Source organism: Macaca fascicularis, chromosome 6 (assembly GCF_037993035.2).
Source record: "Macaca fascicularis isolate 582-1 chromosome 6, T2T-MFA8v1.1".
In the NCBI taxonomy this organism is placed as follows: domain Eukaryota; kingdom Metazoa; phylum Chordata; class Mammalia; order Primates; family Cercopithecidae; genus Macaca; species Macaca fascicularis.
Window position 1 is genome coordinate 181756249 of NC_088380.1, and position 18752 is coordinate 181775000.

General features: G+C 43.8%; 1 long non-coding RNA gene across 1 annotated transcript in view; it reads right to left on the reverse strand.

The window, feature by feature from the left end:
- Positions 1–1572: 1572 nt before the first annotated feature.
- Positions 1573–18752, reverse strand: part of LOC135971476 (uncharacterized) — a 25925-nt gene continuing 8745 nt past the window's right edge. The window contains exon 2 of the long non-coding RNA XR_010587726.2: positions 1573–3005. This is a non-coding gene — a long non-coding RNA (uncharacterized lncRNA). The remainder of the gene's footprint in view (positions 3006–18752) is intronic.

The window sequence follows — 18752 nt, forward strand, 5'->3', positions numbered from 1 at the left end:
TCATCTGGTGTGCAAAGTTTCTGATGAAAAAGTGTGGTATATGTCTTATCTTTGATATTCTGTACATAGTCCCACTCCCCAACCACTTGCTGCCTTTACGATTCTCTCTTTATCTTTTTGTTGTTGTTTGTTTGTTTTCTTTTTAGAGACAGAGTCTTACTCTGTTACCCAGGCTGGAGTGCAATGGCACAATCTCGGCTCACTGCAACCTTTGCCTCTCAGGTTCAAGCGATTCTCCTGCCTCAGCCTCCTGAGTAGCTGGGACTGCAGGCGCGCACCACTGTGCCTGGCTAACTTTTATATTTTTAATAGAGATGGTGGTTTCGCCACGTTGGCCAGGCTGGTCTTGAATTCCTAACCTCAAAAGATCTGACCGCCTCGACCTCACAAAGTGCTGTGATGATAGGCATGAGCCCAGGTTTTTAGCAGTTTGAATTTGATATGTTCAGGTGAGTTTTTTTAGGGGTTGGGGGAGTGGTAGAAAAATTTATCCTGCTTGGGTTTCTTAAGATGTGGTTTGATGTCTTTTTATCATTTTTTGAAAATTCTCAACCATCTTTTCAGACATTTACTCTATTTTTTCCTCTCCCTTTTTGAGATTCCAGTTACACATATGCTCATTCAGACATATGTGGACTCAGAATACCTTAGAAAGGAAGCCCCTTTTAAAATACGCTACCATATTTATAGAGAAACAGGGGCAGGAAGCATCTAGGTGACCATGTAACAATGGGACCTTCCTTGTTGAATAAATGACCTTCTTTCCTTGATGGAAGCTGTTGTCCTGTCCTGCAGGCCTCTTGGCAGAGATGCATCCAGCCTCAGCCTTTTGGCAGACACCCTAGTTCATGAGGGCCAGTACAATGCCTGCCCAACACCAGTAGCCATTGTTAGGGTCTCAGGGACCAAGCTGTACCATAGGAGGGCCCTTGACCCACTGACTGAAATTAGCCCATTTGTCCAGTAAGTAAACACAAATTTGCTGGGTCTACTGAAAGGAAGGGAATACATGCCTCAGGTTATCTGAGTTTGCCTTTTCTCATGTACTACCATACCATTTTAACAATTTATGCATCTTAAAGAACATTTCATTTAGTTCATATATTATTATCTCATTGTTTGTCAAAGCTACATTATAGAATTTTGAATAGATGTAAGCTAATTTATTTAATCTTTAAAATTAATAAACATACTAATGAGCATTTAGAATGCTTCCAATTTATTCCTATTACAATAAATTGCCTCAGTTAACATTTTTGAGCTTACACTTTAATTTCCTTAGGCAAGAATAATTAGGGACTTTTTTGGTTATCGCTTTTAATTTTTCTTTTTGCAGACCTCACTTGTATTGGAATGAATCAATCATGCTCCTTACTAAGGCCATATAGTTATTATCCTTACAGCACCTCTCCTTAATTTTTTAAAAAATTATATTATTGTTTTTTACTTATCCCCCCTTCTTAACGCTATCATTCTGACCACGGACATCCACTCTCTTGTATAGAATGTAATCACTTCCTATCCATCTTTTTTTCATTTCCATATATGTATGTCTCCAAGCATATAATGTTGTTTAGAGTGATTTTTATTTATATTAATTTAATTATGCTATAAATTCATTTTTTAAAAGACTTTTTTTCATGCACATTATATTTCTGAAGCCATTTCATGTTGCTCTATGTAGATCCTGCTCATGTATTTTGACCACTCCATAGAATTCAAACATATACAAGTACAGCAGTAGGAAAATTCATGGCATTACAAAATCTGAATCAAAACGCACCTACATTTCCAGTTTGAATAGATTGAGCCAAGGCAGTTTGAAAATGGTTGTACTTAGAATCACAGCAACAGTGTAACAGGGTCCCTATTTCCTCACATCTTTTCCAAAGTAAGGATTATCAGACATTTTTTGAATGAAAATGATATTTTGTTGTCCTTTCAACTTATATTTACTTAACCATCAATTTTTGTGAACATATTTTTCTATGTTTGCTGGCAATTTGCATTTCTTTTATTGTAAATTTCCTGTTCCAACATATGACCTTCCAATGTCTTCAGCTTGGCAGTATTTTTAGAATTTCAAACTTGAAACTTGGGTGATGGTGAAATCTAAGGTCATCAGTGGATACCAATGATTTATCTATTTAAGACAAACTGCAATGATATTGAGCAAATTAAAAGCTTATGTGCATCATGCTTCCTGGGGCCAATAAAGTAATCATTTGGAAGTCTGTGTTATAAAACTGTAGCATATGAGCGTGAAATTAAGTTAACCAACATGTTCAACCAGAAGTCGTTTAGGGACCATTTTAGTTTAACTGTGATGCAGGCTGGCAGCTTTCCCTAGTTTCAAAACTCACAGCCATGCCCACTTCCTGTTCATCAGGCATATGCAATTTGTCTTGGAGCTTTGTGGAGAGCTAGACATATGACATGTCAGGACACATCTGGTACATTAGAAGGATTTCTCTTCGCTTCTCCCCTCCCTCTTTCCTTCTAGTCTTCTTTCCTTTACTGGAGACAGAATGCATCTCCTTACAAAACAGGCCTCAGATCTCCATCCCTTTTGTCAGTTTTTGTTGACTAGCCTTAATGTTCTGTTAGGGCTCCACCTCCTTCTCTGACAACTCAGCATTTGCCTGATGTGACATCTTCAAGAGTCTTTAAGACAGGCGAAGGAGGTGAAAGAGAGGGCAGTGTTGGGGGGGAGAAATGAGAGAGGCCAGGCCTATCAGCGTCACAAAGCATCTGTCAAGAAGAGATTGAATTAGTCCCTGGTCCTTGATGGAAGCTGCTGTCTTGTCCTTCAGGCCTCTTGGCAGAGCCGCATCTAGCCTCACCCTTCTGGCAGACATGCTGGGTCACGGAAGCCAGCACAATGCCTCCTCAGCACCAGTAGCCATTGCTAGGGTCTCAGGGCCAACCTATACCATAGGAGGACCCTTTTTCTGCTCAGTACCTGGATGGATTCGAGGTGCAAGTTTGGGGCGGAGCTGGGAATCCTGGAGGGAGAGAAAAGGTCATGAGTCTGGGGTCTGCTCAGGGTCAGGCAAAGGGGAAAATGCTCTGTGGCAGAATGGCTCCTTTTAGAAGGGAATGTGTAATACAATTTGAAGTTAGCAATTGTGTTCCAGGCAAGGTAAATCTCTGTCTCCCTCTTTCTATTGAATCCTAGGTAAAGTGACAACACTGAAGAGTATTTGTGCAGGAGGCAGGCTGTACAGGAACAATAATGAGCCTAGTATGTGCACCTAGTGTGTGCTAGGAAGGATACATTTCATAGTTAATGTTACTTAATTATACAATACTTCCATAAAATATTTTTATCTCCAATTTACTTCACAATCATATTTTTACGTTATAATATTCTTGCAAAGACCTCATAAACTGTTTTCTCTGTTCCAGTCAAGACTGATTTGTTTTGCAAAGAAGAGTAACCTACTTAAATTAGCTGAAGAAAGGTGGTGTCTCAGTAGGTTATGAGGGAGTGTCACGGAAAACAAAAGCAGGAAATTGGGTTTTGTCTCATGGGAAGCGGAAAACTATTGGGCCACACCTTTCTTTCTCTCCATCCCTGGGCTATATGTCCTCCCTGCAAATCTGCTCTCTCCTCCAGCCTGTCTCTGAAAATGGGTTTCCACTGCCAACTTTCCAGCTTGCACATGGATAAAAAGAGACCTCAAGGCTGGCAGCTGCAGGCTTACTAATCTCACTGGAGATTTTGTGTCTCCTAGTTTTAAGATGAATCAGAGAATCTGATTGGCTCATCAAAGATCAGGTGGCCACATCTCATCTAGTCATCTGTGGCCAGGAGAGGGCACCCTTGGAAGAGCAGAGCTTCAGCAGGCACTGAGGTGGTATCTGCTCTAGTGTCTGCTACAAGGCCCATTTGACAGATGAGAAAACCGAGGTTCAGAAATGGAAGTGCTTTGACTCCAAGGAGCAGGTAATAAAGTAACTAACCAAGGACACTAATGGAGGGGACCAGTGGTAAAGATTTGGTGGAGGTGAAAAGATATACATCTGTTATGTGTCAGTTAAAAAATAAAATTGAGAAGCAGCTGCAGTCCATGGCACTCACAGAGGGAAACAAAATGAGTGAGTGAATACAGCATCGTCAACTGAAATATTCACATTGGGACTGATCAGGGCAACAACTCAACTCATGGAGAACAACCCATGGGTGATGGCCCACCTGACAGCTGCATGGAGCCAAGGAAACCCCTCCCCCCCACCAGCCAAGGGAAGTGGTGAATGAATATGTGACCCTGGGAAACCGTGCTTCTCCCATGAATCTTTGCAACCCATGGATCAGGAGATCCCCTCATGAGCCCATGCCACCAGGGTCTTGGGGCTGACACACAGGGCTGTGTAATCTTGGCAGAGCAGCTGCTCAGGCGCACACCGAGACCCAGGAGCTTTACATACTCCGGCCCCAGGATCCCCAACAAATGTGTCTGCATCTCAGGCAAGGCAGGAGGTCCACACATACCCCTAGGAAGAGGGTAGAATCCAGAAAGTCAAGCAATGTCATTCTGTAGGTCCTCCTTCCATGGCACCTCACAAGATAAGACCCACTGACTTGGAATTCCACCCAGCCAATGGCAACAGGGTGGAGCCTGCCTAAGATGGGCCGGAGCCCCTCTGGGGAGGGGCAGGCACCATTTCTACTGTTAGGTTGACTCAGCTGTTCCAGCCTGTGGGCTTTGGAGGGTCCAAACAATCTGGAGGAGGAAGGGTCCCCCCAGCAGCGCACCACAGTGGCTTTGCCAGATTGTGACCAGACTGCTTCTTTAAGTAGAGCCCCTGATCCATTTCTCCTCACTGGGTGGGACCTCCCAGTCAGGCCCTCCAGTCACTTCTGCCCACACCTATTAGGGACAGAGTTCTGCTCTCTCTCTGGGATAGGGGAGGGCCGCCACCTGGGTTGATTGGATGACTCGGCTGCTCCAGACTGTGGGCTTTGGAGACTCCAAGACAGCAGGGGCAGAGGCAACTGTTTTGGGGAGGTGTGGCCAGACTGCTTTTTTAAGCAGGACCCTGATCTACTTCTCTTCATGGGGCAGGTCCTCCCAGCCAGCGCCTATGGCCACCCTGCCTATGCTCTATAGGGCTCTAATTACTCCCTGGAATGAGTGCCTGAGGGACAGGGCAGGGAGCAATCTTGGCTGGGGCTTCTCAGCCAGTCCAGTCTGTGGGCCTTGGGGAGCCCAAACTGATTGGGGTCCGAAGGGATACCCGACACAGCACAGCTTCTCTGCAAAAAGTAGCCATACTGCTTATTTAAGTAGGTACCTGATCCCATTCCTCTTGACGCAGTAAGACTTCCCAACCAAGGTCCCCAGCCACCTCATACAAGTGTGTTCAGGCCAGCAATAGGTCAGTACACCCATGGGATGGAGCTTCCAGAGGAAGGGGCAGGCTGCCGTCTTTGCTGCTTTGCAGCCTTCATGCATGATACCTCCAGGGACAGGAAGAAGCAAGGCAGCTAGGGTCTGGAGCAGACCCTCAGCAAACTGCAGCAGCCCTAGGTAGAGTGGCCAGACTATTAAAATAAGAACTACAACAAAAAAAACAGAAAACAACAACAACAACAAAACCACAAAATCCCCATCCAAAGGTCAGTAATCTCAAAGAATGAAGGTAGATAAGCACACAAAGATGGGAATAAATGCAAAAATGTTGAAAACTCAAAAATCCAGAGTGCCCCTTCTCCTTCAAATGACAGTAACGTCTCTTCAGCAAGGTCTCAGAACTGGGCTGAGGCTGGGATGGCTGAAATGACAGAAGTAGGCTTCAGAATGTGGATAATAATGAATTCTGCTGAGCTAAAGGAGCATGTTGTAGCCCAGTGCAAAGAATTATGATAAAAACAATACAGGAGCTGAAAACCAAAATAACCCAGTTTCGAGAGGAACATAGTCGACCTGTTAGAGTTGAAAAACACACTACAACAACTTCACAATGCAGTCACAAATATTAATAGCAGATCAAGCAGAGGAAAGACTCTCAGAGCTTGAAGACTGGCTTTCTGAATTAAGACAGGCACACAAGAACAGAGAAAAAAAAAGACTGAAAAGGAATGAACAAAACATCTGAGAAATATGGGATAATGTAAAGAGACTGAATCTATAACTGATTGGGGTACCTGACAGAGAGAGGGAGAATGGAACCAAGTTGAAAACATACTTCAGGATATCATTCAGGAGAACTTCCCTAACCTAGTAAGAGAGGCCAACATTCAAGTTCAAGAAATCCAGAGAACCTCAGTAAGATACTCCATGAGAAGATCATCCCAAGCCATATAATCATCAGATTCTCCAAGGTTGAAATGAAAGAAAAAATGTTAAGGGCAGCCAGAGAAAAAGGCCAGGTCACCTACAAAGGGAAGCCCATCAGACTAACAGTGGATCTACCAGTGGAAACCCTAACAAGCCAGAAGAGATTGGGAGCCAGTATTTAACACTCTTAAAGAAAATAATTTCCAACCCAGAATTTCATATCTGGCCAAACTAAGCTTCGTAAGCAAAGGGGAAATAAGATCCTTTTCAGATGAGCAAATGCTGAGGGAATTTGTTACGATTAGAACTGCCTTGCAAGGGCTCTTGAAGGAAGCACTAAATATGGAAAGGAAAAACTGTTACCAGCCACAACAAAAACACACTGAAGTACACAGGCCAGTGACACTATGAAGCAGCTACATGAACAAGCCTGCAAAATAACCAGCTAGCATCACGATGACAGAATCAAATCAACACATAACAATACTAATCTTAAATGTAAATGGGCTAAATGCCCCAATTAAAAGACACAGAATGGCAAACTGGATAAAGAACCAAGACCCATTAGTATGCTATTTTCAAGAGACCCATCTCACATGCAAAGACACATCTAGGCTCAAAATAAAGGGATGGAGGAAAATTTACCAAGCAAATGGAAAACAGAAAAAAGCAAAGGTTGCAATCCTAGTTTCTGACAAAACAGACTCAAAACCAACAAAAATAAAAAAAGACACAGGAGAACATTACATAATGGTAAAGGGTTCAATTCAACAAAAAGAGGTAACTATTTGTAATATATATGCACCCAATACAGAAGCACCCAGATTCTTAAAGGCAGTTTGTAGATACCTTCAAAGAGATTTAGACTCTTTAATAATAGTAGGAGACTTTAACACTCCACTGACAATATTAGACAGATCATTGAGACAGAAAATCAACAAAGATATTCAGGATCTGAACTCAGCACTGGATCGAGTGGACCTGAAAGATAGCTCCACAACTCTCCACCCAAAAACAACAGAATATATATTCTACTCATCGCCACTTGGCACTTACTCTAAAATTGATCACATAATGGAAAGTAAAACACTCCTCAGCAAATGCAAAAAAAAAAAAAAAAAAAAACACTAAAATTATAACAGTCTCTCAGACAATGGCACAATCAAATTAAAACTCAAGATTAAGACATTCACTCAAAACCACACAGCTACATGGAAATTGAACAACATGCTCCCAAAGACTCTTGGGTAAATAATGAAATTAAGACAGAAATCAAAAAGTTCTTTGAAACTAATGAGAACAAAGATACCACATACCAGAATCTCTGGGTCACTGCTAAAGCAGTGCTAAGAGGAAAATGTACAGCACTAAATGCCCACATCAGAAAGCCAGAAATTTCTCAAGTTAACAACCTAACATCACAACTAAAAGAACTAGAGAAGCAAAGCAAATAAACCCCAAAGGTAGCAGAAAACAAGAAATAACCAAGATCGGAGCTGAATGGAAGGAGATAAGACATAAAAAACGCTTCAAAAATCAATGAATCCAGCAGCTGGGTTTTTGAAAAAATTAATAAAAGAGACCACTAACAAGGCTAGTAAAGAAGAAGAGAGAGAAGATTCAAATAAACACAATCAGAAACGTTAAGAGAGATATCACCACTCACCCCATAGAAGTATAAACAGCCATCAGAGAACACTATTACTACCTCTATGCACACAAACTAGAAAATATAAAAGAAATGGATACATTTCTGGACATATACACCCTCCCAAGGCTGAACCAGGAAGAAATTAAATCCATGAATAGACCAATAATGAGCTCTGAAATTGAGGCAGTAATAAATAGCCTGCCTACTAAAAAAAGCCCAGGACCAGAAGGATTCACAACTGAATTCTACCAGAGGTACAGAGAGGGGCTGGTACCGTTTCCGGTGAAACTATTCTAAACAATTAAAAAGGAGCGATCCTCCCTAACTCATTCTCTGAGGTTAGCATCATCCTGATACTAAAACCTGCCAGAGATACAGCAATAAAAAGAAAACTTCAGAACAATATCCTTGATGAACATTGATGCAAGAATCTTCAACGAAATACCAGCAAACCAAAATCAGCAATACATCAAAAAGCTTATCCACTACGATCAAGTCAGCTTCACTCCTGGGATACAAGGTAGGTTCAACATATGCAAATCAATAAATGTGATTCATTACATAAACAGAGCTAAAGACAAAAACAACGTGATTATCTCAATAGATGCAGAAAATGCCTTCTATAAAAGTAAATGTTCCTTCATGTTAAAATCTCTCAATAAACTAGGTATCAAAGGAACATACCTCAAAATAATAAGAGCCATATATGACAAACCCAAGCCAGTATCATACTGAATGGGCAAAAACTGGAAGCATTCCCCTTGAAAACCAGCACAAGACAAAGATGCCATCTCTCACCATTCCTGTTCAACATAGTGTTGAATGTTCTGACCAGGTCAACACATGCAAGATAAAGAAATCAAGTGTATTCAAATAGGAAAAGAGAAAATCAAACTATCTTTGTCTGCAGATGATGTAATCCTATATCTAGAAAACCCCATTGACTCGCCCAAAAACTTCTTAAGTTGATAAGCAACTTCAGCAAAGTCTCAGGACACAAAATCAATGTGCAAAAGTTGCTAGCATTACTGTACACCAGCAACAGGCAAACTGAGAGCCAAATTATGAATGAAGTCCCATTCACAATTGCCACAAAAATAATAAAATACCTACGAATACAGTAAACAAGGGAAGTAAAGGATTCTTATAAGGAGAGCTATAAACCACTGCTTAAAGAAATCAGAGAGGACACAAACAAATGGAAAAACATTTCATGCTCATGGATAGGAAGAATCAATACCATTAAAATGGCCATACTGCCCAAAACAATTTATAGATTTAATGCTATTCCCATTAAACTACCATTGACATTCATCACAAAATTAGAAAAAAAAAAAAACTATCTTAAAATTCATATGGGACAACAACAAAAAAACCTTAAATAGCCAAGACAATTCTAAGCCAAAAGGATAAAGTTGGAGGCATCACGCTGCTGGACTTCAAACTACACTGCAAAGCTACAGTAATCTAGACAGCTTGGTACTGGTACAAGAACAGACACATAGACCAATGGAAAAGAATAGAGAACGCAGAAATAAGACTACATACCTGCAACCACTTGATCTTTAACAAACCTGACAAAAACAAGCAATAAGGGACAGGGTTTCCTGTTTAGTAAATGGTGCTGGAAGAACTGGCTAGCCATATGCAGAAAATTAAAACTGGACCCCTTCTTTATACCATATACAAAGATCAACTCAAGATGGATTAAAGACTTCAATTGTAAAACCCAAAACTATAAAAACCGTGTAAGAAAACCTAGGCAATACCATTAGGGACATAGGCATGGGCAAAGATTTCATGATGAAGACGCCAAAAGCAATTGCAACAAAAGCAAAAATTGACAAATGGGATCTAATTAAACTGAAGTGCTTCTGCACAGCCAAAGAAACTATCATCAAACAGACAACCTACAGAACGAGAGAAAAATTTTGCAAACTATACATCTGACAAAGGTCTAATATGCAGCATCTACCAGGAACTTAAACAAATTTACAAGGAAAAAAACCCCAAACAACCCCATTAAAAAGTGGGCAAAGGTTATGAACTGACACTTAAAAGAAGACTTACATGTGGTCAACAAACATCTGAAAAGAAGCTCAACATCACTGATCATTGATCATTGGATAAATGATTTTCATGGCGTTCTTTGCATTTTGCAACTATTGCTCAAGCTTCAGACCCAAAAGCGCACTAACTTTAGAGTCACAGACCCGTGGGTTCCAGTTTGAGCTGAGAGACTGTGAGCACATCTAACCCACTCTGATCCTGTATCCCAGTTTTAAAATCACCTATTTCCCGTCAGTCGGGAGGCTGGAGAGAAAAGTGCCACTCTGTCCCCAGTACACAGTAGGAGCATAGTAAGCTTAAGCTCCTTTGCTTCCCCACTATCCTAACGGATTAGGGGAAAGACAGAGATGTGGGGAATGGCACCTGGGAGGCTCCAGCTGTATGCCTCACAATCCTACCTAATGAAAAATCTGAATTAGGCTTCAGTTACCCGTCTACAAAATGAGGCAGGACAGGCGTGGGTAGGAAGAGGAGGAGCTGGGCTTTGTTGGTTTAAGCTGAGCCCGTCTAATTCTGTAACGTGGACTTCACTATCAGGTCCAGCCCACTCCCCAGCCAGGGCTTCTCCTGCTCTGAATGTCTTTTAGCCAAGGCCAAGTCTGTCCAGGGTCGTGGTGGGGAGAAGCACTTTCCCCACGTACCCTGCAGGTGGCAGGAGAGCAGCGCGGGAGCCCAGGGTTGCGCTCCAGTCTTCCTGGAGACCTGGGCAGGGCGAGGGTAGGGCGAGGCAGAGGTGGTGGGCACCTTTCAGCTGGGCAGTGGCAGGAGCGGGACTGTGGATCGTTCACACCGTTTAAAATAGACACATGGGTCTTCTGGCTAATTTCCCCTCTTTGGTAGGGTGATCATATGCTTTATCACCCAAATCCAGACACTTCGGAGAGTGAAAGGGGGCACTAAAATAATTGCACTGGGACAGCAGACCTAACCTTAGCTGTACCTTGCAAACCAGAACATGTGGTCACCCGACCCTTTGGTCACTTTTTCTTCCTTGTTTCCTTTCTTTTAATTTGTTTTTCTTTTTAAACACACAGCGTTCCCTCCCCGAGCACCATTGTCTTTGAAAATGCGCTTGCAATCGGGATATTTTCGACCAGGCAACATCTGCTTTCGCATCTTGAGTCTGAACAGGCTCTCTGAACCCACCTCAAAGGCTGGTTTTAGCTTCCAGTCAGAAGACTCTGTTCCCTGGCTTGCTATCCCCATGACTCAAGAATTACAGGTGTCAGACGTGGAACAGTGACCCTTAGGTCAACTTTGTTGCCTCTTTGTTAAATTTATTCCCGCACATTTTATTTTTTTTTTTTTTGAGATGGAGTCCCTCTCTGTCACCCAGGCTGGAGTGCAGTGGTGCTATCTCGGCTCACTGCAACCTCCGCCTCCCAGGTTCAAGTGATTCTCCTGCCTCAACCTCCCAAGTCGCTGGTACTATAGGTGTCCACCACCAGGCCTGGCTAATTGTTCTATTTTTAGTAGAGATGGGCTTTCACCACTTTGGCTAGGCTGGTCAGAAACTCCTGACCTCAGGTGATCCGCCCGCCTCAGCCTTCAAAATGCTGGGATAACAGGCATAAGCCACCGTGTCCCGCTCTATTCCTGTAATTTTGTTCTGAGTGCTCATGTCCTTTGTCTCTTTGCATTTACGTATATTGGTTTATTGAATTGCAAGTAGACACGTCCCATTAAGCAGGATTCTTATATTTCTAAGATCATGCCTTACTCCAACTCCAAACTAGCATGCCATTTATCCCCTTGTTTCTGAACCCTCTTCACTTAGTCTCATAAACATCCATCCGTTGCAAAAAGGACTTCAACTTTCCTCACTTCCATTTTTAGTTGATTCATTGCTATCCAATGATTTGTCTGGGGGAGTCATTAGTAAAGAACTGTGCCCTTAAATTTATTTTTATAGCTGGATTCCACTAGTTAATATATCTCTCTCTGTCATTCTCACATTGCAACAAATGACTATGGGTTTCTGTCTCAACCTGAAATCTAGATTAGAAATTTGGTTTTATCTGAATAAGGTAGTAATAGTTAATGTGAGGAAAAAATTAATTTACTGAAACTTTTCTCAGCTAAGATGACACTCATAGTCACAAATATGTATGTAAGGAAGCGGAAAATTGGGCTGTAAATATATAAACTCTTTTTTTTTTTTTTTGAGACGGAGTCTCGCTCTGTCACCCAGGCTGGAGTGCAGTGGCCGGATCTCAGCTCACTGCAAGCTCTGCCTCCTGGGTTTATGCCATTCTCCTGCCTCAGCCTCCCGAGTAGCTGGGACTACAGGCGCCCGCCACCTCGCCCAGCTAGTTTTTTGTACTTTTTAGTAGAGACGGGGTTTCACCATGTTAGCCAGGATGGTCTCGATCTCCTGACCTCGTGATCCGCCCGTCTTGGCCTCCCAAAGTGCTGGGATTACAGGCTTGAGCCACCGCGCCCGGCCTATAAACTCTTAAAATACTGTGTTTAGAGACAAGATTTTCCTTTTTTTTTTTTTAGTAAAGTATATTTGCTATGGTTGGAATGATTGTGTCTTTTCCAAAATTCATGTTGGAACTTAAGCCCCAATGTGATAGTATTAAGAGGTGGAGTCTTTAGGAGATGATTAAGTTGTGAGGGAAGAACCCCCTCATGAGTGGGATAAGTGACCTTATGGAAGGGCTTGAGGGACCTACCTGGCTTGGTTTTCTTCTTTTGTTTTTCTGTCCTTTCCACCATGTTAGGACACAGCGTTTCTCACCTCTGGAGGAGTCAGCATTCAAGGTGCCATCTCAGAGCAGCCTTCACTAGACTACAAACCTGCTGGCACCTTGATCTTGGACTTCCCAGCCACCAGAACTGTGAGAAATAAATTTTTTTTTCTTTACCCATTACCCAGTCTCAGATACTTTGTTATAGCAGCACAAATGGACTAAGACAATATCTTATGTAGAGTGAGGTGCATAATATACCTTAAGTTACAACTCTGTGTGGTTTTTTTTTTTTTTTTTTTTTTGAGAGAGTCTTGCTCTGTAACCCAGGCTGGAGTGCAGTGGCATGATCTCGGCTCACTGCAACCTCTGCCTCCCGGGTTCAAGAGATTCTCCTGCCTCAGCCTCCCAAGTAGCTGGGATTACAGGTGCCCGCCACCATGCCCAGCTAATATTTGTATTGTAGTAGAGATGGGGTTCCACCATGTTGGCCAGGCTAGTCTCAAACTCCTGACCTCAAGTGATCCACCTGCCTCGGCCTCCCAAAGTGCTGGGATTACAGGTGTGAGCCACCGTGCCTGGCCAACTCCATACTATTTACATATGTGCACACTCATGTAACTACCAGTCAGCTCGAGACATAGAATATGCTCCCATCACCGCAGAGGGCTCCCTTGTGCCCCTTCTCAGTTGCTGTCCTCCTCAAAGTTAACCACAATACTGACCTCCGTCACCATGGATTAGTTTTGCCTGTTTTTGAACTTCATATAAATGAAATAATTCAGTATTTGCATGTTTGTGGCTGGCTTCTTTCATTCAACCTAATCCTGTGAGATTTAGCCATGTTTTGGGTACCGGTAGTTATTTTTCTGGTTGTGTGGTTTTCCATACTGCATATATTACCCTTCTATTTTTATCTTGAACTCAGTGTCCTGTGGGGTCTATTGGTTCTTTTTGGCTAGATTGATATTAAACATCTCATCAATGAAGCTTAGGAAATTTTTAGAAGACAAAAGCCCAGTAAACCCAAGACCCCCAACCTTAAGCCAAGTTTCCTTGTCAGGCCTGCTTCAGTTGTTCTTCGTGTGCTCTTTTTCCCTCGCAAAGCTGATGGAAATTAAGAAACCCAAAATCTCGTTATCATGTTATCAGCTTAGGGATGCTTGTCATCTGAATAATAGGGTGGATATTTATAATCTGAAATGTTAAGATAACAATACCAAACACGTACATAGCACAAACTGCTGTTCAAAGTGCTTTACATTTATTATTTTCCTCAAGACAACTGTATGAAATAGACACTATTTTTGTCATCCCCACATTTTAGAATGGGAAGTTGAGGCACAGAGGGGCCATGTAACTTTCCCAAGGTGGTAGAGCCAGGACTTGAACCTGTGTTTTCTGGTTTTAGAGCCTGCAGACTTCACCGCCACACCATATTGTGTAGCATGATACTTCATATGGTTAAAGTGTCTTCTTGTATTCGCCTGGGAGCATTTTCTGAATAATTTGAATCTTACAAATTTGCTTCAAAGAATACAAGTAAATTGAAATGGAAGATCTAATATAGAATGTGTGGCATTCATGAATAAATTATAGGACTCTCTGTTTTTTTGTTTTTTGTTTTTTTTTTTTTTGACATGGAGTCTTGTTCTCTCACCCAGGCTGGAGTGCAGTGGCACGATCTTGGCTCACTGCAAGCTCCGCCTCCCGGGTTCCTGGCTTTCTCCTGCCTCAGCCTCCCGAGTAGCTGGGACTACAGGTGCCACCACCACGCCCGGCTAATTTTTTTGTATTTTTGGTAGAGACGGGGTTTCACTGTGTTAGGCAGGATGGTCTCAAACTCCTGACCTTGTGATCCACCCGCCTCAGCCTCCCAAAGTGCTGGGATTACAGGCGTGAGCCCCCGCGCCCGGCCAGGACTCTCCGGTTTTAAATAATAATTATTTGCTTATCTTGTGCCTTTTGTCAGGCAGGGCTGTAATGTGCTCGCCTCACTTTCCTTCTCTTCAATAAGAGAAGATGGGCTCAGAGACAGGCACAACTGATCATAAAATCTCATCACACGTTCCGCCATCATCTGGAAGCTGGAGATAGGTTTGTGAAATCTTGGTTGAGAAAGAGTTGAATGCCACTTGTAGCATAGCGAGTTTTAAAAAGATGGTTTTACTCTCCAGTTCTGTTGCACAGGGCCCTGTGCGTTTTATCAATTAACATATGTGACCAACAGTTTTCTCACAAAGATTATCAGGGTTCAGAGGAAATTATCTTCCAGTTTTATTCTGCTGCTAAAGTGCTATATTTCTTTATAGATGAACTAATCAGTTCTTGGTCACTTGCTTTTCATTAGACATTTCTCTGCCTCTTTAGGGTGTGCTTTATGTCTTTTTATGCCCAGGCCCAGGTTTTTCCTTCTAACTGCAAGAAAAAGATCATTGAAATTTTCTCTCTCAAACTTCTGAGTTCAAGTGATCTTTGCCTCTGCCTCCTGAGTAACTGGCATTACAGGTGTGTACCACTGTACGCACACACACATACACAAACATGCATATAGACATGCAGACATTCACATGTATACACACATGCAGACATATACACATATCCACACATACTAATCAGATAAACATTTACACACACCAACACACACGCGCACACACACACATACACACCTTGTTTCCATCTTCTTCTCAGGACTCAGGGCTCTCAGACAGTGGACAGAGTCTTGTACCATGAGTCAAGGATCAACTGTGCAACCTTGCCCAAGTGTCTTCCCTTTTGAGATCTTGTTTATAATAATAAACATCCTTACCCACCAATTAGGGTTATTTTGAAGATGAAACAGAAAAAATAACAGAATGATGGCATGTTGTATAGTTAAGAAAAAAAAAAAAAATTAGCATTGACCAGAAACAGGTCTGGCCTTTGTTCTAGACTCCTGGGAGGTAACCGTGAACATGTAATACCTGATAGGAATATCTTTGCCTGGGGATCCTGGGTCATGATGGATAGTCTAATAAGGAGATTTAAGGTGGAGACTAGCCAGACCAGGAAAATGGACTGTGTGATTTAGAGTCTGGGCTTTAGGTCACCCCTGGAAGGACTGGAGACTGGAAACTGAGAGCAGCTATGTGGACAATCAAGCATGCCTCTGTAATGAAGTTCCAGTAAAAACCCTGAATGCTGAGGCTTGAGGGAGCCTCACTGGCTGGGAATATTCCATGTGTATTGGCACATATCAAAGCCAGGAGGGTGATGCCAGCTGGGAATATTCCATGTGTACTGGCACATATGAAAGCCAGGAGGGTGATGCCCTCTGACTGGATAGGGAGGGGATAATGGACACTCGGTGCCTGGTGCCCTCCTGGACTCAGCCCTATGCCTTTCTTCCCCTGGCTGATTTTAATTTGTTTTAATTTGTCTCCTTTCTGTGTAATCAAACTCTGACTGTGAACACGACAGCTTTCTGTGAGTTGTCGCCGGTTCTTAGAGGTGAGCAAGCAGAGCTGATCTACTGACTGCCTGGAAAAACTCTTTTACAATCCCAAACCAAGGAAGGCCAGAGCTTTCCTGAATCTGACCCAACAGATTTTGAAGCCAAAGTTGAAGACATCTGAAGCCAAAGCCAGGCCAGACAGAGATTAGGCTCCTGGGAGGGAACAGGTGCAGTCCTGCTCAGGCTGCAGTGTCCCTGGGCTACAGCTGGACAAGGGCTCCTTTGGGTCACAGCCTTTAGGGACAGGGGTTTGGGACTGGTCAACTATCTGATTTGTAAGACTCTGTTGATGAGCTCAGCTGGGAAACTGTGTGGTAATGGGAAGAGAATGGTTTTGCTTTTCCAAATCATCTACCCCCTGCATGCTTTGATCCACATTGGAACGCAGTGTGGAAACTGCCTTTGAACAGCCTAAGCCTGAACTCTGGGCCATGTGTCCAGTTTTTTGGCCTCTAGCTTTGTTCAGTCCTTACCCATACCCATCACTGATGCCAGATCCATCCTCCTAAATATCCTTTTCATCGTGTTACCCTCCCCACCACCTCATGGCACCTTCTACACAACAGGAAATGCCTCCAACCTCAGCCTGGCATTCAAGGTTCTTTCTGATGTGACCCAACTCTCTCCCCGTGTGCCTGCCAAATTGGATCAATTTTTTCTATTCATGAGCTGAACTTTCCCATCTCCATTCTATTGCTTACACTGTGACCTTCCTGTGAATGTGCTCTTTCTCCCTCTCCCCAAGTCCAAATTCTATAGACTGAATTGTGTCTCCCCAAAATTCTTATGTTGGAGCTGTAACCCCCTATGATTATATTTGGAAGTAGGGCTCCTAGCAGGGAATTAAAGTTAAGTGAGGGAGGAGGGGCAGAGCAAGATGGCTACATAGTAGTCTCTATCAATCATTCCCCCTGCAGGAAAGTCAAATTTGACAACTGTCTACACCAGGAAACCATCTTCGTAAGAACCAAAAATCAGGTGAGGACTCACAACACCTGGTTTTAACTTCATATCACTGGAAAAGGCACTGAAGAGGGTGGGAAAGACGGTTTTGAAACACCAATGTCGCACCTCCCCCATCCCCCAGCAGTGGCTGCTGTGGTGCTTAGAGAGAATCTATGCACTTGGGGGAGGGAGAATGCAGCAACTGTGGGACTTTGCATTGAACTCAGTGCTGCCCTATCACAGCAGAAAGCAAAAACCAGGTGGAACGCATGTGACACCTGCCCATGAAGGGAGCATTTAGACCAGTGCTACCCAGAGGGGTCACCCATCCCAGTAACACAGTTAGAAGGCTTGAGGCTTGTGTTTTGACAAGCCATGGCATGGCAGGCTATTATGCTCTGGGGCCCTAATTAAACTTGAAAGGCAGTCTAGACCATAAGGACTTCAACTCCTAGGCAAGTCCTAATGTCATGCTGGGCTCAGAGCCAGTGGACTCAGAGGGCACACGACCTAGTGAGACATCAGCCTGGGCAGCCAAGGGAGTGCTTGCACCACCCCAACCCCAGGCAGTGCAGCTTGCAGCAACAAAAGTGACTTCTTCCTTTTGCTTGAGGAGAGGAGGGGAAAGAGTAAAGAGGACTTTATCTTACATCTCGGATACCAGCTCAGCCGGAGTGGAAGAGAACACTAGTCAGAGTTGAGAGGCCCACATTCCAGGACCTAGCTCCTCAATTACATCTCTAGATACGCCCTGGGCCAGAAGGGAATCTGCTGCCTTGAAGAACCCAGTCCTGGCTCAAGAGTCCTTGGGCTCTGAATAGCCAACAGTGATGCCCAGGTAGTGTGCTACGGGCCTGGAGTAAGACCCTGAGACACGCTGGCTTCGGGGGAGACCCAGTGCATTCCAGCTGTGGTGACTGTGGTGAGACACCTCTGCTGGAGCAAAGCAGAGGAAGGGTAAAAGGGACTTTGTCTTGCAGCTCAGGTACCTACCTGGCCACAAAGGGGTAGAGCACCAAATGGGCTCTTGTGGTCACTGATTCTAGGCCTTGGCTCTTAGACAGCATTTCTGGACCTGTCCTGGGCCAGAGGGGGGCCCACTGCCCTGAAGCTGAGTCCCAGGCCTGGAAGCATTCACCCCAAGTGACTTAAGAGCCCTTGGACCCTAAGTGAACATCGACAGTAGCCTGGCAGTACTAGTGTGTGAAGTGTGTGACTCAAGGCAGGGTCCCTACCCCCACTGAAACACTACCGCCAGCCAGCAGGCTCAGGCACCTTGGCCTGTTGCTCGTAGGGGTCGCCTGTGCTATTCAGTCAAGGGGACCACAGTGCCTGCTGGCCCAGCTGAGCTCCACCTAGCGAGCCTGCCCGCCTCCCCTGCCACGGACTCTCCCTCTTCCGCTTTTCTCAGCAGGAACAGCCCAGCCTCACCTAGGCAACCAGCAGCCCCCTAACCAGCTGAGACTCCCCTCTTAGACTTATAAGTCTATGGCCAGTAGCATCCGGCTGCCTGCCCTCCCTGCCTCCCCCAGGATCCCTTCAGAGGGTCCTGGGCTTTCTGATGCCCCAGAGGGGGCCTCCGGTGCTCATTCCAACCATCCATCCCTTTTAGCTTC